Source organism: Somniosus microcephalus, chromosome 21 (assembly GCF_052327205.1).
Source record: "Somniosus microcephalus isolate GS21.2 chromosome 21, FLI_Smic_1.0, whole genome shotgun sequence".
Taxonomy (NCBI): domain Eukaryota; kingdom Metazoa; phylum Chordata; class Chondrichthyes; order Squaliformes; family Somniosidae; genus Somniosus; species Somniosus microcephalus.
Genome location: NC_141007.1, coordinates 29,983,881 through 30,009,620, shown reverse-complemented (window position 1 = coordinate 30,009,620; position 25,740 = coordinate 29,983,881). Strand labels below are relative to the sequence as shown.

The following is a 25,740-nucleotide window of genomic DNA, read 5'->3' as shown; positions in this document are numbered from 1 at the left end:
CTTCTCTTTTTCTGTGGCAATGCATTCAAGCAAAGTATTACACCTTGGGTAATGATTTAGGGGCTGTGATTCTGCTCCTGTGCCCCAGCAGGGCGGGCAGGCGAGCGAGCGCAGGGGCCTTGCACTGCAATCGTGATGTCCGGGTGTTCCACCCAGCCATTGTTAGGGGAGGAGCAGGCTCGCGCTGCTCCACAGAGCAGGCCTCATTTAAAGGGCTGAAAAAGTACTAATGGAGGGAGCAACTTTCCAGCCCTGGCCTTTTTGCTGGTTTGGGCAGAGAGTTAGCCATCGTGGGGCTGCGTCCTTAAAAAAGGCTCACAGAAATCGGCAGCAGGCATACAGGCAGCAGAAAGCATTTCCTACTTTTCTTAAACTATTTGTACAGTCACTTGGTGAGTTGTCGGGGCTGTCTTGATTTTCCTTTTGTTGCGTTTACGTGGGTTTTATTTTGCATTGCACTTCAATTTAATTTTTTTTTTTACCCGCCATCTACCAGTCAAGGAAGTTTCATTATCACATTCAATAGAATGAGCACTTCTTCTACAGTCCTCTGGCCTTCAGGGAACCAGTGGAACAGCAAGGATTTCAAGAGGATTCGTCAGCAGGAGATCGGCTTTACCTGAGACAGGTTGCTCAGAACCATCATTACCCACATCGGTGATGCCACAGACCCTGCCAGGGCTTCACTACTCAGTCACTTTGCCTCCACATTGGGTTTCCCTTTCACTTATTTTACGCTTGTTCCTTACTGCCCCACCCCATTCTCAGTTTTGGCTGAGATTGGACAAATATTTGAAACTGATTTTGAAGCTTGTTGAATATTTGTTTCTGTTTGCAGACACTTGTCTTTAGTTTGGATCTGCTGCTGAGAGTTTCCACTTGCCCCATAAAGTGATTGCTCCCTGCACGAGGACAAAACAGAATAGTTACTTATGAAAGCAGCAAATGAGCTGCTGGAAAATTTGAGATAGTGGGCTCATTGCTGCAGTGGCACCAGGATCAATGGTGTTAAAATTGGAATTGGGGGGCACTAATTATCTATTACCACCCTATTCTGAAGCACAAGTCTTTCACTGGGTTTACATTTACACTGGGTTGTCAGCCCCTCCCCCAATGGGAAGGGTTCACTTTTCTCTCATTGTGGGGGGGAGGGGGGTTTCATTACAAACCTATCTTTTATTGGCCCTTTTTAAAATGTGGGTCAGCAGTTCATTAGTAGAAATTCAGCTGCCAATTCAATATTTTAAGCGCTGATCCACATTATTGGATACTTTTCAATTTGAATTTGCTGGTTATCCTTCTCAATCTATACTGCTTGCATTACCAAACAAACAATGGCCTAATATTAGGAAAAGAATAGACTTATCACTACACTGCAGAATGAGGTAAATTACCACATGAAAAACAAAATTAATATATATTATCAGGGATGAGCAGCTAGAGCTATGCACTTTTTGTTTGACTTACCCACCCCCCCATTCCCTCTTCAAAAAAATATACATTAATAAAGAGTTTGCTTTTAAAAAATGTTTTACTTCAATTGCCCTCTTGGGGTTGCCTTGCTGCTGGATCTCTTTGCTGACGTACTGAAAGAGATGTCAAGTACAAGCGTGGTCATGATTATGAATCAGCCCGAGAGCTGATTGGGAGTCACTTATAAGTGGAACCCTGGTGGCCATTTTAAACAACATTTTAAAATTTCTAGGGAAAGGAAAGAACTTGCATTTCTATAGTGCCTTTCATGACCTCTGGCTGTCCCAAAGCACTTTACAGCCAATGAAGTACTTTTGAAATGTGGTCACTGTTTTAATGTAGGAAACACAGCAAGATCCCACAAACAGCTAATAATAATAATAATTCAACTTTATTGTCATTGTACAATGCACAAGTACATGAACAACAAAATGTGATCTTGCAAGCTCCCATGAGTCCAGTACAAATAACATTAAACGTAAATAGCACCATCCTGGGAGAAGCAAAGCCGCTGCATCTGTGCGCGCCGCCATTCCATTTCCACCATTCCTCCTGTCCCACAATCTTCAGCCCAACACCCAGGCCTGCTCACCAGCCGCCCCTCCCGTGGCTCCTTCCGTACCTGGTCTTACCCTGATGGTCACCCCTCCAGGTACTAACCAGGCCTGGTCTCTGCTTAGCTTCCAAGCCTTAGACCAGTGACCCTGTCCCTAGTCCCAGGAACAGGTCAGTGTTTAGTGATGTTGCGTCAGGGATAAATAGTGGCTAGGGCACTGGAAGAACTTTACTGCTCTTCGAATAGTGCCATGGGATCTTTTACATCCACCTGAGAGGGCAGACAGGACCTCGGTTTAACGTCTCACCCGAAAGGCAGCACTTCCAACAGTGCAGCGCTGGTACTGCACTGACTTGTCAGCCTAGATTGTGTGCTGAAGTTTATGCAGGGGACTTGAACCCACAACCTTTTTGATCAGTGGCAAGAGTGCTATCACTAAGCCAAGGCTGACACCTAAGAGGGCAAGAAACCTGGAAAATGTGGGACAAAATTTGAATATTAAGAATGCAAGGCCAGGAGTCGCATACTACTTCTTTCATAACTGTTCACATGACCTTCAAATAAAGACACAGATTCTGACACCTAACGAATGGACAGCATCGGACTTGCATGATCTGAGAATTTATTCTGTATCTTCTTCTACTATTGGTGACAGATCATAATCTAATTTTGATCACACCTACCACTTTTCACATCACATTCATATGGTACAGACTCTTAATGTGTACGATGTAGTCTATAACTTGATTCAGATTTTCCTGTAGTATAGAATCCTGTCCTGAATCCTGCCCCGTCCCTTTAAAATCATTCTGTCATCGTATACATAGATAATTCCAAACGCATGGCTCTCTGGTGATGTTTCGATCACACCTTCAAAGGTAAGATGGTGAATTCCATGATCGTCCAAGTAGTAGCCACCATCGTGATCATGTCCTGCTATAAAACACACTACACTAGTGTGTGCGTGCAACACAGAGGATCTCATCATAGTTCCAGGCAACACCTTGTGAATTTGTAGAACACGGATGGATTGGAACATGAGCTGCAATAAGAAGACAAAGGTTTTATTTGAAATAAAAACAGAAAATGCTGGAAATACTCAGCAGGTCAGGCAGCATCTGTGGAGAAAGAAACAGAGTTAATGTTTCAGGTCGATGACCCTTTGTCAGAACTGGAAAAAGTTGAAGATGGAACAGATTTTTAGCAAGTATTGGGGCAGGAAAAGGGGGAGGGGAGGAAAGAACAAAAGGGAAGGTCTGTGATGGGATGGAAGGCAGGAGAGATTAAGAGAGATTTTATTTGTCTGTTTAGAAGTACAAAATTGTCAGTAGTAAAATCCAACTTACCCTTGATGATGTTGGATCAGATAGTTATGGCTTCAAACATCACACACATAAGCTAAGTGGGTAGTAATTTTCTGGAAGTGTCTGCGTGCATTGGTGGAGCATAGAGACTTCCCAGTACGAAATACTATCCAATACTTTTGCCAACAATCTATAAACTATCTCTCCTAGTGCTCTGCCTCAAGGGTCCAATATAAATTAACGTACCATTTAATGGGGCTATACTTAATTATAATCAAAGTTTTCACTCTGACCAATTGTTAAATAGGACCACATAGAAATGACATTCCACAATGAATAATATACTGTTGTAAAGAACAATATACAGTATGATAAAAATGTACAACGCTATTAGAGACCAATTGTAGTTTTTGTTCAATTAGGTGAAAATCAGTGCTGCCCAATTCTGGGCTCAGTCTGTGGTGTTCAGTTCTCTAACTGGGCAGCAAGTGGAAGATCTCATCCACACCAGGTGAGAGCTTCATTACTGCATGCAAGTTCCACGCGCGCTCACCTGAAGGATGCCAAGTGTCCAGGGTTGCGAAGACCAACAGGTCAGGCGGGAGTTCATTTAAAGGTTACAAAATGGAAGGTTAAGTGGGGAGGGGCATGGGTTTCACTGGACAAGGGATTGTTTTTTCTTTTTTTCCACTGGGGCTTCCCCTTCAGTCTTCGATCCAAATAAGTGCTGTGTAGCTGTAAGATTCTCAGATTCTCCAGGTGCATTATGGAAATGCCCCCTCATTTTTTCCCCCTCTGGGCCATAATGAGTCCTATGCACAGTATGTGCACAGGCCCTTTAATGCCAGGCATCATGAGCACGTGGCAGGCTTCTTCACCCGACAAGTCTGGGCGCTTTAGGTGGCCACCATTGCTTTATTGGCCTCTATGAGTTTTGGAACATTTCCTCTATGCTGTGTGTAACAAGGTCATAACTTATTTACAAAGAATGTGTTTACAATTTCATTACACGGAGGACATCGCCACCGCCACCCCCCCCACCCCCACATCGTGATATCAGAAAACTGATAACTTGGGGAAGCTGGAAATGTATGTTGGGAGTGACTAGCCCAGTCCCAATGTAAGTGTCAATGAAAGGGGATAATCAAATAGCTTTGAACTGTTGGTGAACAATTTAAGTACAAACTTTTCTTCCCCATTAAATACTATGCAATATTCCTCGTGAATACATTTAATATTTGAGCCAAATCTTTGAATAAGATGCTGTACAAACAGATACTGCTATCCCAGTGTGTCTATTTTTGATTCTGAACAAATCTATAATATTGTATTATTGATACTGTCTTTTAGACATATATTCTGAAATATAAGTTTTGTGCTTACAAATACTGTATTTTGCTAAACCATCACTTACCAGCAACAGTAACCGTCTCCTGGTTATTATCGGAGAAAGTTAGTACTTTGTTTAGCCATTCCAACTGCTCCTGACTGAAACCTCCATTGAATGCCACAAAGCGTTTATCCAGCCCAGTGAGGCCTGTTAATTAAATATTTTAGAACTTTTCAATTATCAAGTCGTAACGATTTTAAACATTTGAAAACACTGCAAACATTTTTAAAATGCTACTAGGAGATGCACAACAATTCAATATTTTTTTTATATACCTTGGCCTAGAAATTGAGTTGACGCCGCGCCAGGGCTTTAGCGCCGGAAATTTAGCGCCGGCGCTAATTCCCTTGCGCGCGCCAAAAATTCAGTAGCGCCGCGCCCAGACGGCTGCCGGCGCTACTGGCGGGCGTGAGTGCCTCCCAATGGGCGCTGAGTGCCGCATTGCGGCGCTAATCCGGCGCTGCGGCACCCGATGCGGTGCAGCAGGCTGGGGAAGTGCAGGCCTCCTCCTCCCGTTAAGGAGGCGCTGCCTTCACCCGATCGCTGGCCGTTTGATTTTTTCAAAAATGAGCCCGGCACCTCGGACAAGTGCCGGGCTTGCAGGCCAGATGCATCTGTTCCGCGGGGGGGGGGGGGGGGTGGAGGAGTCCGGGGAGGGAGGTGCGGGCAGGCGGCCGGCGGGAAAGCGGCCGGCCGCCGCGCGACCTTAATGCGCCGGTGCTAACTTGTGTAAGACTCGGTTGCCAGAGTCTTAGTTGCGGCTGCCACGGGCGAGGCGGCCGCAACTGAATTTCGGCGTTCGGGCGCGTTGCCACGGCAACCGGGACGCTGCGCAAACCGATGACGTCATCGGTGCCGGCGCAGCGCAACCGGCTAACGCCGATGGCAGCGCCGAAGTGAATTTCAGAAACGGCTATCATTGCGGCGCTAGGCCCTCTAGCGCCACAAAATGGGCGCTAACCCTACTGAATTTTCAGCCCCTTGGTCCTTCCCCAATTTTTACACATTTGCCCACATGAAGTCATTAAGCATGGTGCTGCAAGAGCCATCGTTATTTCATTGAAATTTCAGAAGAGTTGATCGCTCTTCGATATTTCTGAGACTGAACTTGAAAAAGACAATGGGGCCAAAATTCCATGGCCTTCCATATTCACACCCTGGCAAGAGTGAGAGAGAGGGGCTGGAAAATAGCCCGAGACTCTGATATGCCATATACTGCTTTTCGTCTTACCATTTTACCAACAAACACACAAAAAGAAAGACTTGCATTTATATATGACCAGCGGACGTCCCAAAACGCTTTACAGCCAATGACGTTATTTCGAAGTGTAGTCACTGTCGTAATGTAGGAAACGTGGCAGCCAATGTGCGCACAGCAAGCTCCCACAAACAGCAATGTGATAATGACCAGATCATCTGTTCTAGTGATGTTGATTGAAAGATAAATATTGGCCAGGAATAGTGCCATAGGATCTGTTACATCCCCTTGAGAGAGCAGTTTAAAGTTTCATCCAAAAGACGGCACCTCCGACAGTGCAGCACTCCCTCAGCACTGCACTGGAGTGTCAGACTAGATTTTTATGCTCAAGTGTCTGGAGTGGGACTTGAACCCACAACCTTCTGGCTAGGTTAAAGTACATGTGCATATGTTGTATGAATATGAATATTGAGATCACATGCCCCGTATCTGTAACTCATTTTTTATTTACTAATAAGAAAAGCAATTAGCCACACGTGGCTAGCATATTGGATAACACTGCTGTACAACAATAACCCAATTAACAGCAGGCAGCATGGATTCAGAAGGAGAAGGTCATGCCTGACCAACCTCCTCGACTTCTTTGAAAAACTGACAACCCAAATGAAGAAGCCATATGACGTGGTACAATTTAACTCCCCACGAGAGACTGTTAATTAAACTAAAGGAGATTAAGGGTAAACCATGGGAATGGGTAAGAAACTGGCTGAAGGATAGGCAGCAACAAGTATTTGCAAAAGGAATTATGTCATAATGGAGGTGGAGGTGGTGGGGGAGGGATATTGAGTGGGGTGACTGCTGGGACCAAAACTAATTCTAATTGACAGAAGTTAGCTGGGTTCAGAAACCCAATGCAAAGTCGTCAAATTTGCAGATGATACTAAACTAGGGAGAGGCGAAGGGGAATCGGAGGCAGCTCAGAAATTACAGAATGAGTCGGACAAGATATATAAGTCAGCAGAACAATGGCAGATGGAATTGAATGCAGACAAGTGCAAAGTGCTACATGTAGGAAAGAAAAATAGATGACAAGCATAGTCCACGAATGATGTTGAAACAGATAAGGATGAAGACAAAAGAGACCTAGTAGACGTGACACCAAACATGTCCAACCAATGCAGAACAACAAATAACAAAGCCAATAGGATGTTGAACTACACAGCTAAAACAGTAAAATATAAGCCAGAGGGGACAGTGATCAAACTGGACACTGCTCTGGTCAGACTGCACCTTGAATAATGCGTTGCGGTCACCAAGAAACAAGGGAAGCATTCAAACATTGAAGGTACCGAAGAGAAGAGCCACAAGACTGATCCCTACTGTCGGGTCTGAGTTATGAGGAAATACTGGAGAAACTTAGGCTTTTCATCCTCGAATGGAGGTGTCTGAGAGGTGATCTTATAGAGTTATATAAAATTGTTAACAGTATAGCAAGGGTTACCCTAGAATATTACAACTGCAAGAACAGAACAGGGGACACAAGTTTAAGTTGGTAAAAGGTAATTTTAGGACTGATATCAGGAAATGTTTCTTCACACAAAGAGTGATCAACACATAGAATAGACTCCTAGATAGAGTAGTGGAGGAAAAAAAAATCCTGGAAGTATTTAATACGTAATTGGATGCTTTCGTGGAGGAAAACATTAAAATCTCTCTGGCTAGATGTATTATGATGGGCTGAATGGCATTCCTTATCAATAATTATCATGTGATCGTGACCGGAACTCTGCTCCAATATGTACGCACGCATAGTCAGAACTTCTCCTGGACCTGACAGTCTAAATTTTGCCCAAGCAGTATTAACAACCTACTGTGACGGCAAATGGACAGATGCACACAATCTGAAATCAGAAAGTGAAAATTAACTACATGCCAAAAAGGAAAGAGTCCAACCAACAGACCAAAATTAACCTGTAAAATACCTAGATGATTCTGTAAAAGATAAAACTTAACACAAAAAGCCCTTAGGAACATTGGAACAGGAGTAGGTCATTCAGCCCCTTGAGCTCGCTAATCTGTATCGTAACTCCATCTACCCACCTCTGTTTCGGAGCCCTTAATGTCCATGCCTAACAAAAATCTATATATCTCAGTCTTGAAGTCTCCAATTGGCCTAGCATCCAGAGGCTTTTTGGGGAGAGAGTTCCAGATTTCCGTTTTGTATCAAGGAGTGCTTCCTGACATCACCCCTGAACGGCCTTGCTCTAATTTTAAGGTTATGCCCCCTTGTCATGGACTACCTCACCAGAGGAAATAGTTTCTCTCTGTCTACTCTATCAAATACTTTTATCATCGTGAACACCTCAATTAGATCCCCCCTTAATCTTCCATACGCAAGGGAATACAGGAAACTTTCTGGTATCCGGCACGGACGGGACCGACCTAGTGCTGGTCCATCAACAATGCCGGATAACCGAACGCTATAGTAAAAGATACGGAGCTCAAGCAACAAACCCTGTTGCTTAGCAACAGCTTCAAAACAATCGGCACAAGTTGCAAGCGTCTCTGTAGCTTAGCAACAGCTTCAGCTACATGCTTGCACAGCCACAAATGGAGTAAAAAAAGTAACTAAAAGTAAAAAAAGTTATCTGAACCGACTCCTGAATTTTGCCAGTGGATAGAGCGTTCCGGTTATTTAGTGGCCGGTTAATCGAAAGTTTCCTGTACAAGCCTAGTCTATGCTACCTGTCCTCATAATTTAACCCTTTTAACCCCAGTATCATTCTGGTGAATCCGCGCTGCACCCCCTCTGCCTCCCTGAGGTGCGGTGCCCAGAGATGAATCCAGTACTCCAGATGGGGTCTAACCAGAGCTCTGTACAGCTGTAACATAACTTCCACCCTTTAGTATTCCAGCCCTCGAGATAAAGGCCAACATTCCATTAGACCTCTCAATTATTTTTTTGAACCTGTCCACTAGTGATTTCTGTTCTTGGATCCCTAAATCTCTCTGCTCCTCCACAGTTCCAAGCTTCTCACCATTTGGAAAATACCCTGATCTGTCTTTCTTTAGGTCCAAAGTGGATGACCTCACACTTTCCCCACATTGAACTCCATCTACCACGGTTTCACCCACTCACTCAATCTAGCAATGTCCCTTTGAAACTTTTGGCTCCCATCTACACTATTTACTGTGCTACTTCTTACTGGGTGAGCAGAAACAGCATTACGAGAAAGATAGAGTGTTTTTTTGGCATGATAAGCGGCTGAAAGTGGAGTATTTCTTTGTGCCACTTGGTTCAGCTTTATCCTCCATATTCCTGAAGGTACAGTAAAGAAATACAATCAAACATTAAAGGCAACTACTCTGGCATAGGTAGGTTTCCCATGGAAATTATGCATTTCCTACATAATTATTGCAGAAAATTAATATTACTCTCCAATGTATTACTCCTGCAATTTATGATGTCTCAATCAATTATTAGTTATTGGCCCGTATTTTCTGATGCCTACGGGTGGGTACGCGCATGCGCTGAAAACCAGTATTTCCGATCTGTCAAGAATGCTCTTGACAGTTCGGACGCCTGCCCTGGAGAAGGGCCCCTGCGGGGGGAGAGTTCCGCTTTCTGGAGAACCTCCGCCCGCAGAAAACCCTTAGAAATCTTACGCCTGGTAAAAGCAGTAAGGCCTGCTTTTACCAGCATAAGAGTTGAAAAAAGTAAAACCAAAAAAAATTTTTTTCACTGATTTATAATTAAAAAATACTTTTTTAAGAAAGGTAAGTTTATTTTTAGCCCCGTTAAAAAACTTTAATTTTTTTTTTCAAAAAATTAAATTTTTGTTTAAAATATTTAATTTATTGTCATTTCAACTCATTTAAAAATTTTGATGTTTTTAAAAATGTATTTAATGTTTTACTGTGTTTTTGGGGCGATCTCCATTAATATATTTGACAGGGTCGCTTGCGAACTGCATGCGCCTCTGGGATACATGGGCCTTGCGCATTTCGAGTTGGAGAGGCCCAGGATCGGAAGTGTCCGGACCTCGGGAGCCCTCAGGTAAGTCCGTAGATTTTTTCCAGATCGGAGGCCTCCGCACGCAGGAAGCCTCCAATCGGAAAATATGGCCCATTGTCTATTAACACTTTAAAGATTATTGCCCTAAATATAACTTTACTAAAATTTCAGTAACACAGCAGCTGTATGATGTGCCTTTTATTAACAGACTATCACAGAGCCAGAAATTTTAAGACTGAATGCTGAACACAGAAAGATAACCCACTCATGGTGTTCAAACCAAAATAGGAAGTTTCAAACAGTGAATTATTAAGAAATACATTATGAATTACATTCCCGGCCTTAAGAAAAATGCATGAAACATAAGTTATGATTGCCAAGGAAATTTTAAAAAAGAGAATGAAAGCTGGTGTTGTTTTGAATAATTCATTCTGGAATATAAAATAACATTCATTAGAGGGTCAAAATTAATATTATAATATTGGAAACCAAAAAATAAAGATACACTCCTGTATATGGACAACCTTAAATTACCTTTTGAGCTATTAAGATCTTCATTTTTGTTGTATGACTTCAGTATCTCCATTGAATCATGGTGTTTCTTGGTGGAATGTTTCCTTCCCAGAATGCTGAGATCATATGTGTCAGTTATTATGAATCGAAACTTAGGAAAAGGGCTAAAATGGTAACCATAAAATACCTCAGGATCATCAGGGTTGAACGCCGTCTTAACGCTGCAACTGTCAATGTTTTTGGAGGTTATGTCATTTCCCAAGTGCTTGCTATTGAGAGCTGATTTAAATAATAGCTCCCTGTTAAAATTATACAATTCGTGGTTTCCCCAGATATGGTGCACGGGAGACGTACAGTTTGCAAATTCATTTATTACTGTTTGAATCGCATGTTCTAAGGACTTTAGCTGTGAATTGCGTCCATCAATGATATCGCCAAGCTGCAGAATAAACTTTGGTGTGGTAGGTTCTTCATTCCATCCCTTGACAGCACTGCGCAGCAGATGCAGGCTGTTCCTATAGTAACGCCTCTTTGTGCGTGTGTCATTGTAACCATTATCTGCATTGGCATATTGAATGTCTGCTATGACGCCAAATGTAAAATCCACTTGTTTACTCTCATCTGCTTCAGTCGCCATTCTTTCAAAAGCTTAAGTTCCACATACCTTGCCAGTTGCCACCGTCTGAAAAATATAAAACTTAGATTTGAAAATTACTCATTTAATCATTATTGTTAAGTTTTCTTTGTTCATACCACCTGACAATATTGTATTGGTGAAAGATCTACAGATAATCTATTGCTCTGGTAACAGAGCCACATTTACAAAACACTTCCCTCCATCTTGAGACCCAGTTCCATAATGCTGCTCCATGTGACCAAACTCACTCCTTTCCAAGAGGCTTTCCTATGTCCATGTCTTATTAAAAGGCATTTGATATGGTGACACATAAGACACTTATTATGAAAATTAAGACACAGGGCATTAACGGGAATGTATAGAGGAATGGCTGGGGAATAGAAAGCACAGATCAGGGTAAATGGATGTTTCTGGGATTGCAGGATGTAGATAGTGTTGTACCACAGGTATTTGTGCCACAACATTTTTTTAAATTAAATTAATGATCTGGACATAAGTACAAGAGGAATAATATTGAGGTTTGTTCAATTAACCAAATTAGAGGGCATGGTAAACTGTAGCAAAGAATGCAGAAGGTTGCAGGTCTTAGACAGGTTAGGGAAATGGGCAGATAGGTGGCAGATGCAATTCAATGCGCAAAATAAAAAATGAAGTGCTACATTTTGGAAAATAGAAAAATGAAAGCATATTCTAAACAGCAGGATTCTTAACATAAGGAACATAAATCTGGAAATACAGATAAACAGATAAAGGTGGGATGTGCAGGTAGAAAAGACCCTAAAAAGGAAAATAGGAATTTGGATTTTATATATTAGGGACACTGAATACAAAATTAATTTCTACAAGACTGGTTAATCTGGTACTTGTCAGAGTACTATGTGTAATTCTGGACACCCATTACAGGAAGCACAATGGAAACATGGAAAGAGCACAACAAAGATTCATTGGGATGATTATCAACATGAAAGGTTATAGTAATGAAGTAAGGATTGAAAAATTGGAGCAGAGAAGGGGAACAGAAGTTTACAAAATTATGAAGGTTTTTGAGAGGGTAAATAGTGAAAGGCTTTTTCCGCTGGTTAATAAAATGGTAACGAGGGGCAACAGACTCAAGATTATCATTAGAAGAATAAAGGGGGAAAGTAGAAGAATGTCTTTCACACAGAGGGTTATTAGAACATGGAATGCTCTACCCAGGCACTCCACAAATTCAGATTTCTGTTTTGTCACCAGATGTTTGTATTTTTTTCTATATTTGTTGATTTACTGACACATTGGGGTAGGCCAATCGGGCAGTCGATCCCCAATGCCGGTTTTACCCCTGGGTGGCAAGTTGAATATCCTATTATATCCTATTATTTCTGTTGCTGGATACCGATTTAAAACACAACCTTCTGCAACAATAGCACTGATTTTGTTTGGGTAGCTGACACTGCCTTTTGGAATGTAAGAGAGGAAAGTCCAAAAACGACCATACTATTGGGAACCAGTGCCTGCTTAGAGCAATGCAGAGCTGGCTGTCTGAGCTCACCTCACTCTTTCAGAAAGAAAAATGAGGCTCTGTGCATATAGTTGACTGCTTTACACCAGCACACGTTATTTTAAAAAACCCAGTCAAATACAAGAGGGCATTGTAATGATCAGTAACATGTCATTCTAGAATGGTACACTAGGTGGAGCTGTATGTTTAGTAGTGGGCTACCCACAAGGCAGTAGTCAAGATGGATGCCTGTACACTAGTCCACATGGCTGAATAAATGACTAGCTCAAGCTAGCTGTTCATAATGAAAACGTCTATTTATTTATGAACATAACATGGTACCAGGAGTGGTAATATCTGCTGAATATTGTGAAACGCGACATGGAGAATTTGAAGCCACCGGAGGGTTTGAAACTCATGGGGAATGTCGACTGCAATTGGTGGACTTTCAAACAACAATTCGAACTGTACATTGCTGCCATCGGGTTCGGTACGAAGCCAGACGCAAGGAAAATAATGTTACTGCTCGCGGTTGCAGGCCCGCAGGCGATAGAGGTATTTAATACGTTTGTATTTGATCAAGAGGAGGACAGAGAAAAAATGGACGATGTGCTAAAGAAGTTTGATACACATTGTCCTCCAAAAAAGAACGAGACCTATGAGAGGTATGTGTTCCGTTCACGGCCACAGCAGCAAAATGAGACTTTTGATAGCTTTGTGGCCGATCTGAAACTGAAAGCACAGACATGTAATTTCTCTGAACTGAAATCATCCATGATTCGTGACCAGATTGTGTTTGGTATTCATGATAAAAAGGTCAGGGAACGTTTGTTGAGAGAAACTGAACTAACATTGGAGGATGCTGTGAAAATATGCCATGCCAGTGAGCTAGCTCGGCAGCACGCAAAGACTTTCAGTGAAATTAATAATGATGCGACTGTAATGAGTGACTGTGCTGCTGTCGGTGCTGTGTCCTACAAGGGGAAGAAACATGGGCAGAACAGAAATGCAAAGCAATCGGAGGATAGAATTTTTAATTGTAAACGCTGTGGTTACCAGCACCAGTCAAGACAATGCCCAGCATTTGGGAAAACGTCCACAAAATGTAATGGAAAGAATCACTTTGCCAAACAATGCTTTTCAAAAGTAAAAACAAAGAAAGGGCAACAAGTCAATGTGATTGAGGACACTGATTTAAGTGAGACATTTTTTGTAGGAATGGTGTCATGTGACAATATAGAAAAGGATACAGAAAATGTGCAGCCCTCAGGAATGGACAATGCTGAACATAAAGTTAATGCAGTAAAAGAGGACAAATGGATGATCCCACTGCAGGTAAATGGAGCATTAGTTACATTGAAACTAGACACTGGGGCAAAAGCAAACTTAATCAGTATGAGTGACATTAAAAATATGAAAGAAAAGCCCAAAATACAGAAGAACTATAATGGACAGAAAATAGATAGCTTAGGTGTATGCAGACTTAAAGTGACAGTCAAAGACAAAGTGCATCATCTCATGTTTTCTGTTGTGGCTGAAGAACTTGATTCACTACTAGGTGACAAAGCTTGTGAGGACTTAGAACTGGTCAAGAGAGTATACCATATAAACGGTGCCATTCACTTACAAGATCCAGCTAAAGGAGGATGCTCAGCCAGTGGTACATGCTCCACGGAGAGTTCGAGCACCCCTGCGTGACCGGCTCAAGAAAGAACTGGACAGAATGACCACACTAGGAGTCATCAGGAAAGTCGAAGAGCCAACAGACTGGGTTAACTCCATGGTATGTGTAAAGAAAAAGAACAATGATCTAAGAGTATGCATGGATCCAAAGGACTTAAATGCAAACATAAAACGTGAACACTACCAGATTCCCAAGCGAGAAGAAATCACCAGTGAAATGTCAGGTGCCAGATACTTCATAAAGCTCGATGCCTCACAAGGATTTTGGCAACTAAAACTGGATGAAGAGAGCACCAAATACTGTACCTTCAACACACCATTTGGCAGGTATTGTTTCCTCAGAATGCCTTTCGGGATAATATCTGCATCTGAAATCTTTCATAGAGCGATGGAACACATAATTGAAGGTCTGGAAGGAGTTCGGGTCTATGTTGATGACATCATCATCTGGGGCTCCACACTGAAAGAACACAATGAGAGACTGACTAAAGTGCTACAGAGCATACGCCGGAATGGACTGAAGCTCAACAAAGCCAAGTGTCAGTTTGGCATCCAGGAAGTCACTTTCCTAGGAGATAATCTATCTGGTAAAGGAATAGAGCCAGATATGGAAAAAGTAAACGCCATACTCAACATGCCCCGACCCACTGACAAAAAAGGAGTGCTACGCATCATGGGGATGATAAACTTCATTGGAAAGTTCATTCCTAACTTGTCAGCCAAGACAGCCTGTCTGCGAGACCTGCTACATAAAACAAATGAGTTCGCATGGACAGAAAGACATGAACAAGAGTGGATGAACCTCAAAACAGTGCTGACAACCACACCTGTACTGACCTTCTTTGACCCAACAAAGAGAATCAAAGTGTCAACAGATGCATCAAAAGATGGCCTAGGCGTGGTCTTGCTACAAGCAGAGGGTGAAGATTGGAAGCCTGTTGCCTATGCCTCCAGGTCTATGACTGACTCCGAGTGTCAATACGCCCAGATTGAAAAGGAATGTCTAGGCTTGGTAGTTGGACTAGAAAAGTTCCATGGTGACATATATGGACTTCCCACCTTCACAGTTGAGACAGACCACTGCCCACTGGTTGCCATCATAAAAAAAAAACCTGAATGAGATGTCTCCAAGGATTCAACAACTCATGATGAAGCTGCAAAGATATGACTTTGAACTGATCTACACACCAGGCAAACACAGTGTTAGCAGATGCACTATCCCAAGCACCCACAATGAGTCATGTGAGCTCTACTGAGGAGGACGTGGATGTTCATGTGATTATGGTCACTGCTGCGGTGCCCGTGTCAGACACAAAATCAAAGCAAATAGCAGAAGAAACAGTAAAAAATACAGTGTTATAAACAGTAATAGAGAACATTCATCATGGTTGGCCAAAAGGTTCCTGTCCAAACTACTATCACATCAGGTCAGAGTTAAGTGTCGCAAGTGGACTATTACTAAAACAGAACAGAATAGTCATTCCACAGGCTCTATGTCAAGACATGCTCAAAAGGATTCATGAGGGACACCTCGGAATTCAAAAATGCAAAAGGAGAGCAAGAGACACTGTTTATTGGCCTGGCATAAATAAGGACATTGAGAACATGATAGGCGAATGTGAGACATGTCAGAAACACCAAAACAAACAAGCAAAGGAACCAATGATAGTAATTGACTTATACCAACAGCACCATGGCAAAAGGTTGGTATGGACCTTTTTCATTTGAATGGTAAAGACTATCTATTAGTGATTAACTACTATTCTAACTATCCTGAGATGGCGCTGCTCTCAAGCACATCAGCAAGCAGTGTCATAATGCATGTTAAATCCATCTTTGCCAGACATGGAATTCCCAGGATTGCCGTTAGCGACAATGGTCCGTGCTTCAACTGTAAGGAGTGGCAACAGTTTGCAGCACATTATGACTTTCAACACATCACATCCAGTCCTCTGTATGCTCAGTCGAATGGTAAGGCAGAGAAAGGTGTTCAAGTTCTCAAACAGCTACTGAAGAAAGCAACAGAAAGCAAGTCTGATCCTTACCTCGCCCTACTGAGCTACCGAGCCTCCCCTTTAGACTGTGGTTCTTCACCTGCTGAAGTACTAATGGGTCGCAAGTTGCGCACCACGCTACCCTGCTGTGCAAAAGAAAAGCAGGGTAAGGAACTGAGACAGAGACTTCAACTGTTAAAGCTGAAACAGAAATCACACTATGACAAGTCACCCAAAACTCTGAAACCATTGACAAGGGATGATGTTGTCAGGATTGAGGATCCAGATGCATGGAACAGGAAAGCTACAGTTCTTGAGGAAGTAGGACCAAGGTCATACACTGTTAGAACTGAGGAAAGACAGATTCTCAGGAGGAACCGCCGTTCCCTCCTGAAAACACAAGAAACTATCCAAGAGCAAATCGATGACAATGCCGCAACTGAATCTTGTCACTCACCACCAGAACAATCTAACACAAACACACATACAGGCTCTCATGAAAACACATCAGACTTACCTGTGCTGAGAAGATCCACACGTGAAGTAAAAAAGCCTGATATTTGAGTACAAAGAAAACTATAATAAAAGAATGAAAAGCTTAGAGTTCATAAAGTAAAGCTTTGAAAATGTGTTGACTGTTGTGAAGATGTTTATGTCGTTATGATTGATTGATACTGATTTTGTTTAACCTCTAAGGAAGGGGGATGTAATGATCAGTAACATGTCATTCTAGAATGGTACACTAGGTGGAGCTGTATTTTTTAGTACTGGGCTACCCACAAGGCAGTAGTCAAGATGGATGCCTGTATACTAGTCCACATGGCTGAATAAATGACTAGCTCAAGCTAGCTGTTCATAATGAAAACGTCTATTTATTTACGAACATAACAGGCATCACAAAGCAGGGGTCAAGATAGCAGATACAAACTGTTTGAAGATGCCATCCGAATCACAAAATGCAGAGAGTCGAGTTGCAGAGAGAAGAGGGAGCAACTGCCCCTTCAGTGTTGTAGTGTATGTACCTTTAAGAGAGAACTACTTTTACAGCTCCTGTATACTGTAGTACCGGCAGTGACCACACCTGTATATAAGCCTTGAGCATGCCTCTGTACCCCAGTCTTGAGATGGCCCTACTCCAGTAAATACCTGTTGATTGTTAAGTTACAGCATCCGTGTGGTTATTGAAAAACATCATACTCTCAGAATCACGGATCTAACAGTGGCGACGAGTGTCGATTCGAATCTACCTGCAACTCTGCATTTCCCTTCGAGGATTCGCTCTGGGAGGGCGGTGGAAGAAAGTAGAGGCCAGAAACACGGGCGTCGACCACGAGCAGCCGCCCAGTCGTCCGGCAAAGAGTGAACATCGCAGGGGAGGCTGTGGAGAGCCGGGCTTGGTTCCCCAGCCACGACGATCAGCAATAGGCTGACGACAGGTACAGCGCAGACCCTTCCCGGACAGCGGCGGCTGGAGCCGACCGACGACGGAGAGAAAGCCGAGCAGCATCGACGGGGTAAGACAGAGGGTGAAGCGCACAGGGTGCAGCCGGGGGTTGAAAACTGAGCGGCGTCGAGGAAAAACAAAATGGAGAGAGAGAGGGTAAAGCAACAGCCGGGTTCAGGACCGAGCGGCGGAAACGGGAAAGGTGCACAAAAAAAAAAGAACGCGCAGGGCACAGCCAGGGCTCAAGGGCTGAACAGTGTCCATGGGGAGAAGAAGGGACAGCGCGGGAGACGCCATTGAGCTGCGGAGAAGAAGGAAGCGTGTGGGAGACGCCATTTTTAGAAGCCGCAGTGGAGAAGAAGGGCGAGCGCAGGAAGGAAGGAAAGCACGGGAGACGCATTTTGTGCCAGCGGAGAAGAAGGGGAAGTGCGGGAGACGCCATTTTTGACAGTTAAATCACACCCAGGGATGCCGAAGAGTGGCAGTATCTCTACGTTCGACAATGAAGTCGAAGATTGGGCGACATATGTGGAACGTATTGAGGTGTACTGCAGGGCGAATGAAGTGCCAGATGCTAGGAAAGCACTGGTTTTGTTAAATTCCATGGGTGCAAAAACTTATGGGTTACTGCGAAACCTAATAACCCCAGAGAAGCCTGTGAACAAGAATTTTGAAAGCATAGTAGAAATCCTACAGGATCACTTAAACCCCACACTGCTGCTGATAGCAGAACGATTTAAGTTCCATAAAAGGAACCAACACAAAGATGAAAGCAATGCTGAGTACTTAACGGAACTGCGCAAGCTATCGAAACACTGCCAGTTTGGAGTGGGACTAGCAGATACGTTAAGGGACAAGTTTGTGTGTGGGCTGCAAAGTGAAGGAACCCAGAAACGGCTTCTATCAGAAAAGGATCTTATGCTGGACAAGGCTTTCAGTATGGCAGTATCACACGAAGCAGCCGCAAGGGGCGCTGCAGAGATATAACGGAGACCGCAAGAATATGGCACCAATGAAATGTCCTATGGAACAGGGAAGTGCTATCGCTGCGGCAGAACAACACACGACCAGAAGGATTGTTGGTTCAAGGACCAAGTGTGCAGACAGTGTGGAAAAGCAGGACACATAGCAAGAGTCTGCAGGTCTGGGAAGAAAACCAACAGTAAGAAATTTCCACAGGAGAAGTACAAAATGGTACACCAGGTGATGGACAGTAGTTCAGACGAACAGAAAAGTGACACAGACTCCGGAAGCAAGGAGCTGGGTTGTCTGAAACTACATAAGGTAACCAAAATGGAGGATCACCAGACTATCTGGGTTACACTCAAGATAGACGGAGTCCAAGTGAAAATGGAATTGGACACAGGATCAGCCCTAACAGTCATAAACCAAAGGGACTACAAGCGGCTATTTTCACATATACCCTTGAAAGCTACAGAGATTGTCTTGAAGACGTACACGGGGCAAAAAGTCTACCCCAAAGGAAAAATAAGGGTGAAAGTGATATATAAAGGCCAGGAAATACCTAAAATGGATATATATGTATTGCCAGATGGAGGACCACCATTGCTAGGACGTGAATGGATCCGGAAGATACAATTAGATTGGCATTCCATACAGGCACTGAAGGTTGAGGCCAAAAAGGATGACGACGTCACACCTGGACGACTGTCAAAAATGTTAACTGACGCAAAAGAAGTGTTCCAGGAGGGACTCGGAACACTAAAAGGCATAACAGCTACGATTAAAATAGAGGAAAATGCAAGCCCAAAGTTTCTTAAGGCCAGACCAGTGCCTTATGCGATCAGACCAGCTGTCGAAGCAGAGCTGGAAGGGTTGGAACGTTCAGGAGTACTGTCCAAAGTAGACTGGAGTGAGTGGGCTACACCCATCGTTCCTGTAATGAAGAGGTTGTTGAGTAATACGCCTGGGGAACCAAAGAAGGTCCGCATCTGTGGGGATTTTAAGGTGACAGTGAACCCAGTCCTTCACACAGTACAATATCCGCTTCCACGAATTGAGGATATTTTCGCCTCGCTATCTGGAGGTAAACGCTTCACCAAAATTGATCTAGCCCAGGCGTACTTGCAAATGGAGGTAGAAGAAGCCTCGAAACAATACCTTACGATTAACACTCATAAAGGTCTTTATCAATACAACCGGCTGGTGTTCGGGGTAGCATCGGCTCCGGCTATTTGGCAAAGGGCGATGGATCAAGTCCTGCAAGGGATTCCAGGGACCCAGTGTTATTTGGACGACATCATGGTCACGGGCGAAAATGACAGTGATCACCTCGCCAACTTGGAGAAGATGCTCACCAGATTAAAGGAATATGGGCTATGAGCTAATCGCCACAAGTGCGAGTTTTTCCAGAACCAGATCTCGTATTGTGGCCACGTCATCGATGAAGAGGGGTTACATAAGTCCCCTGAAAAGATTGAGGCAGTAGTCAAGGCTCCAGCACCGGAAAATGTGTCACAACTGAGGTCGTTCCTCGGGCTGGTAAACTACTACCATAAGTTCTTAACAAATTTGTCCACGGTATTACACCCACTGAACGCCCTACTGCAAACAGGGGTACCATGGAAGTGGAATGACGAACGTAGACGAGCTTTCCAGAAGTGTAAAGAATTGATCACATCAAAAGAGGTGTTGGCCCATTTCAACCCAGCACTACCAATTCGTTTGGCATGTGATGCATCACCCTATGGTATTGGAGCGGTGCTGTCACACAAATTCCCAGACGGGTTGGAGAGGCCAGTAGCCTTTGCGTCTCGGTCACTAACCTCAGCCGAGCGCAACTACGCCCAGATTGACAGGGAGGCCCTCAGCCTAGTATGGGGAGTTAAAAAATTCAACCACTATCTGCATGGGCAGAAGTTCACCTTGCTGACTGACCACCAACCACTTGTCTCCATCTTTAATCCTAAGAAGGGCGTTCCAGTGATGACGGCACAACAGTTACAAAGATGGTCCCTGTTTCTAGGGGCGAATCAATATGAAATAGAATATAAAGGCACGAAACAGCATTGAAACGCTGATGGGCTATCGCGCCTGCCACTGCCTACTGTGGAGGAAGCACCAGCAGTGGACCCTATCGAGATACTTTATTCGTCAATAATTGAATGATTGCCAGTAACGAACGCGGATATAGAGAAGGAGACCCGCAATGATCCGACGCTGTCTCGGGTATATGATTTGACGGTGAGGGGATGGCCAACACATGGCGACTCACTGTTGCCAGCATTCTCATCCAGAAGAGAACAGCTGTCAGTATGCCAGGGGACAGTGATGTGTGGATCCAGAGTGGTGATTCCACCCAAGTTAAGGGAGAGAGTGCTAAATGAGCTACATGAAGGTCATCTGGGGGGAGTGAAAATGAAAAGCCTTGCTAGGGCTTATGTGTGGTGGCCGGGAATCGATCAACAAATCAAAGACCTAACCAAGAGCTGCTCAGGATGCCAGAAGGTCCAAAATGCACCACCACATGCCCCTCTACACCCATGGGAGTGGCCCTCCTCTCCATGGCAACGGGTGCATATTGATTTTGCTGGTCCATTCATGGACTCAATGTTCTTAATAGCAGTGGATGCTCATTCGAAGTGGCCTGAGGTGATAAAAATGTCCTCAACCACTACAGAGAAAACGATTGCAGTCCTACGGACCATATTTGCCAGAAACGGCTTGCCAGAGCAGATTTGCTCTGATAATAGACCACAGTTTGTGTCCGAAGAGTTTCGAAAATTTATGAGAAGGAATGGGGTAAGGCATTACACATCCGCCCCGTATCATCCAGCCACAAATGGATTGCCTGAGAGGTTCGTACAAACCTTTAAGAAGGCGATAAAGGCCATGTGCGACAATGAAATTCCACTACAGCATAAGGTGGACAATTTCTTATTAGCCTACCGAAACGCGACACATGCAGTTACCAACCAGACCCTGGCCATGATGTTCTTTAACCGAAGGTTGCGATCTCGGCTGGACTTGCTTAGACCAAATGTGCGAAGAAATGTTGAGGATAAACAATTCCAGCACATCAATGAAAAGCCAACAAGGAGCTTCAATGTAGGACAACCAGTCTTGGCCCGTGACTACCGAACAGAGAAATGGCAACCCGGAACGATATGCACACGGCAGGGGCCATTAATATACACAGTGGATGTCGGGGAGAACATTGTGAGACGCCACGTTGATTAGATCTTAGCGTCACAGGAACGAGTCAACCCCATGTCTTGCGTACCTGGGGATGAACCTCCGAACCAGTAGCAGTGGAACCCGATGAACTAACCGATGAAAAGGGGCCAGAATCGCCTCCGCACCAAGAACAAGAACCTCAGGAAAGGCGCTATCCCGAAAGGATCAGGAAGCCGCCCCAAAGACTGAATCTATAAATGGACTGTTGTTGTTTAATGTACATGTTAAAGTGTTAATTGTTATTTGAATATTATGGGTACTACTAATCTAAAAGGGGAGGAATTGTAATGTATGTACCTTTAAGAGAGAACTACTTTTACAGCTCCTGTATACTGTAAGTACCGGCAGTGACCACACCTGTATATAAGCCTTGAGCATGCCTCTGTACCCCAGTCTTGAGACAACCCTACTCCAGTAAATACCTGTTGATTGTTAAGTTACAGCATCCGTGTGGTTATTGAAAAACATCATACTCTCAGAATCACGGATCTAACAAGTGTTATATCAGGTAAGTCCAATTGGCTCCTGCTCCACGGAGTATGATCCAGGATGATCCAAAATGTAGCCCCAGGGTCACATGCAGCCTTCAAGGGAGGAACTCAGTCCTACTTGTAGTGTTTCAATTTTGCAACATTGGGGGTTTGGAAAGCACTATTCTTAGTAATGTTGCCTTATTAGATTAATTCATATTAGAACACTATGATCTAGTGCTTTCTGAAGTTTGCGATACATGCCAATTAATGAGTGCATGGATTTAAAGGTTATGGGGCCAATTTCCCGCTTCAGCACCTGGGTATAAAAGATTGGTGGGCGGGAGCCTGCATTGCAACTTTGGGCAAAAGCTGCCTAAGTTTTTTTTTATTCTTTAATTTTAATGGTGGAAAATCATGAACTGCTTGTGCCTGGATTGGTAATAAGTGCTATCGCCCCCTCTGTGCTGTTAGGTCTGGCTACTGAAAAAGAAAATTTGCCCAAATAGGTGGCCCGAGGACCCGTGTTGTGGCACCTGTGTCACCCACCAAGAGTTTGGACACCTCGATCCATAGGTTTACTTACATAAAATGCTGCATTCCCGACATTAAATGCTGCACTCCCAGTACTGCACATCCTACATAAAATACTGCACTCCCAGCTGTTCCAGTTCAGCTACAACCCTGACATCTACCTGACAAAGTGGAAAATTGTCCAGGTTTGTCATGTCCACAAAAAGCAGAACAAATCCAATCCGGCCAATTGCCGCCCCATCAGTCTACTCTCAATCATCAGTAAAGTGATGGAAGGTGGTGTCGACAGTGCTATCCAATGGCACTTACCAATAACCTGCACACCGATGCTCAGTTTGGCTTCCACCAGAACCACTCGGGTCCAGATCTCATTAGAGCCTTGGTCCAAACATGGACAAAAGAGCTGAATTCCAGAGGTGAGGTGAGAGTGACTGGCCTTGACATCAAGGAACCCTAGTAAAATTGAAGTCAATGGGAGTCAAGAGACTCTCCACTGGCTGGAGTCCTACCTAGCTCAAATGAAGATGGTTGTGGTTGTTGGAGGTTAATCGTCTCAGCCCCAGGATATTGCTGCAAGAGTTCCTCAGGGCAGCATCCTAGGCCCAACTATCTTCAGGTATTTAATCAATGACCTTCCCTCCATCATAAAGTCAGAAGTGGGGATGTTTGCTGATGATTGTACAGTGTTTAGTTCCATTCCCAAATCCTCAGATAATGAAACAACCCATGCCCGCGTGCAGCAAGACCTGGACAACATTCAGGCTTGGACTGATAAGTGGCAAGTAACATTTGCTCCACACAAGTGCCAGGCAATGACCAGCTCCAACAAGAAAAAGTCTAACCACCTCTCCTTGACATTCAATGGCATTACCCCCACCATCAACATCCTGGAGGGTTACCATTGACCAGAAACGTAACTGGACCAGCCAGATAAATACTGTGGCTGCAAGAGCAGGTCAGAGGCTGGGTATTCTGCAGCGAGTGAGTCACCTCCTGACTCCCCAAAGCCTTTTCGCCATCTACAAGGTACGAGTCAGGCGTGCAATGGAATACACTCCACTTACCTGGATGAGTGGAGTTCCAACAACACAAGATCATCGACACCTTCCAAGACAAAGCAGCCCACTTGATTGGCACCCAATCTACCACCTTAAACATTCACTCCCTTCACCACCGGCGCACCGTGGCTGCAGTGTGTACCATCTACAAGATGCACTGCAGCAACTCACCAAGGCTTCTTTGGCAGCACCTCCCAAACCCACAACCTCTTCCACCTAAAAGGACAAGGGCAGCAGGCGCATGGTAACTCCACCAAGTTCCCCTCTAAGTCACACACCATCCTGATTTGGAAATATATCGCCGTTCCTTCGTTGTCGCTGGGTCAAAATCCTGGAACTCCCTAACAGCACTGTGGGAGTACCTTCACCACATGGACTGCAGCGGTTCCAGAAGGCAGCTCACCAGCACCTTCTCAAGGGCAACTAGGGATGGGCAATAAATGCTGGCCTTGACAGCAACAACAACTTGTACTTATATAGTGCCTTTAACGTAGTAGAACGTCACAAGGCACTGGAGTATTTTAAGACAAAAAATTTGACACCGATCCACATAAGGATGAATTAGGGCTGATGACCAAAAGCTTAATCAAAGAGGTAGGTTTTAAGGAGCGTCTTAAAGGAGGAAAGAGAGGTAGCGAGGCGGACAGGTTTAGGCAGGGAATTCCAGGCAACACCCACATAAATGAATATAAGAAAAAACTCTCAATTCTGCACTCCCTACATAAAATACTGCACTCTTGGACCACTTCATCCTGTGAAGTGCTTTGAATAACTTCCACCTATTGTTATACCATATTGTATTCCAAGGAAGGGTCATCGACCTGAAATGTTAACTCTATTTCTCTCCCCACAGATGCTGCCTGACCTGCTGAGTGTATCCAGCATTTTCTGTTATTTCAGATTTCCAGCATCTGCAGTATTTTGCTGTTGTGTTGTTTACTAATTAGTTTTATACTGGTAGAGCGCAGTCTTAATTTAAACAAACCTGAGAGTTTCATTGAAAACCAGGAAACGTGACCAGCTGTACAAACATTAAATGCTCCTTGCGAACGACATATATAGGAGCGTGCCCCACTCTATGAAGTGTACCTGCTGCAGAATGACTGTTGGAGGAATAACTGGCGGTCCGATAACGGCACAGTTCGCAATCTCTAATGGGAACAGTAATTCCACTGCAGAAATCTACATCAACGAAGTTCCCCCCATACAAGGTTATAGAAACTCACGCGGTGATCCTTCAGCGCTCACCCAGGCAAGGAGCTGTCCGTGCCACCTTATAGACACAGTATCAGCTCCAGCGTTTCCATTGATTCCATTGCAGTGATCTTACGAGGGAAGCCCGGGTACATCATTTCCGCCAGCTGGACAAATTGCAACAAACTAGGATCCTCAAAATGCGTTTTCTTTCCTGATGGGAGGGGGTTGACGGTGGTGCATCATTCTAAAAGTCAAATAAATACGGCGCAGTTTACCGACACTGTTGGATTTCAGATTAAATACTTAAATTTCATTTTAAAGATAATAATTTGCATTGCACGCATACATACAAAACCCCAAAAGGATGACCAACAGCTTAAATAAAATGTGACCCGTGCCCCCACCCACCCAAAAAATAGCTGACAACTTTTTTTTAAATCTCTGGGTAAAGGCCTGCTTGAAGGTGACTAAATAAGTTAAATTCATCTTTATTTAGTCCAAAGATGTGCGGGTTAGGTTGATTGGCTATGATAAATTGACCCTTAGTGTTAGGGGGATTAAATACGTGGGGTTACGGGGATAGGGTGGGATATGGGC

At 43.9% G+C, this 25,740-nt stretch overlaps 1 pseudogene across 1 annotated transcript; it reads right to left on the bottom strand.

The window, feature by feature from the left end:
* Positions 1-1,859: 1,859 nt before the first annotated feature.
* On the bottom strand, positions 1,860-25,486 carry LOC147102678 (manganese-dependent ADP-ribose/CDP-alcohol diphosphatase-like; annotated as a pseudogene). The gene is made up of 4 exons (XR_015073173.1): positions 25,195-25,486; positions 10,471-11,131; positions 4,748-4,870; positions 1,860-3,071 (listed from the first exon to the last, which is right to left on the bottom strand). The product of XR_015073173.1 is annotated as a manganese-dependent ADP-ribose/CDP-alcohol diphosphatase-like (transcript).
* Between the last annotated feature and the right edge of the window lie 254 nt (positions 25,487-25,740).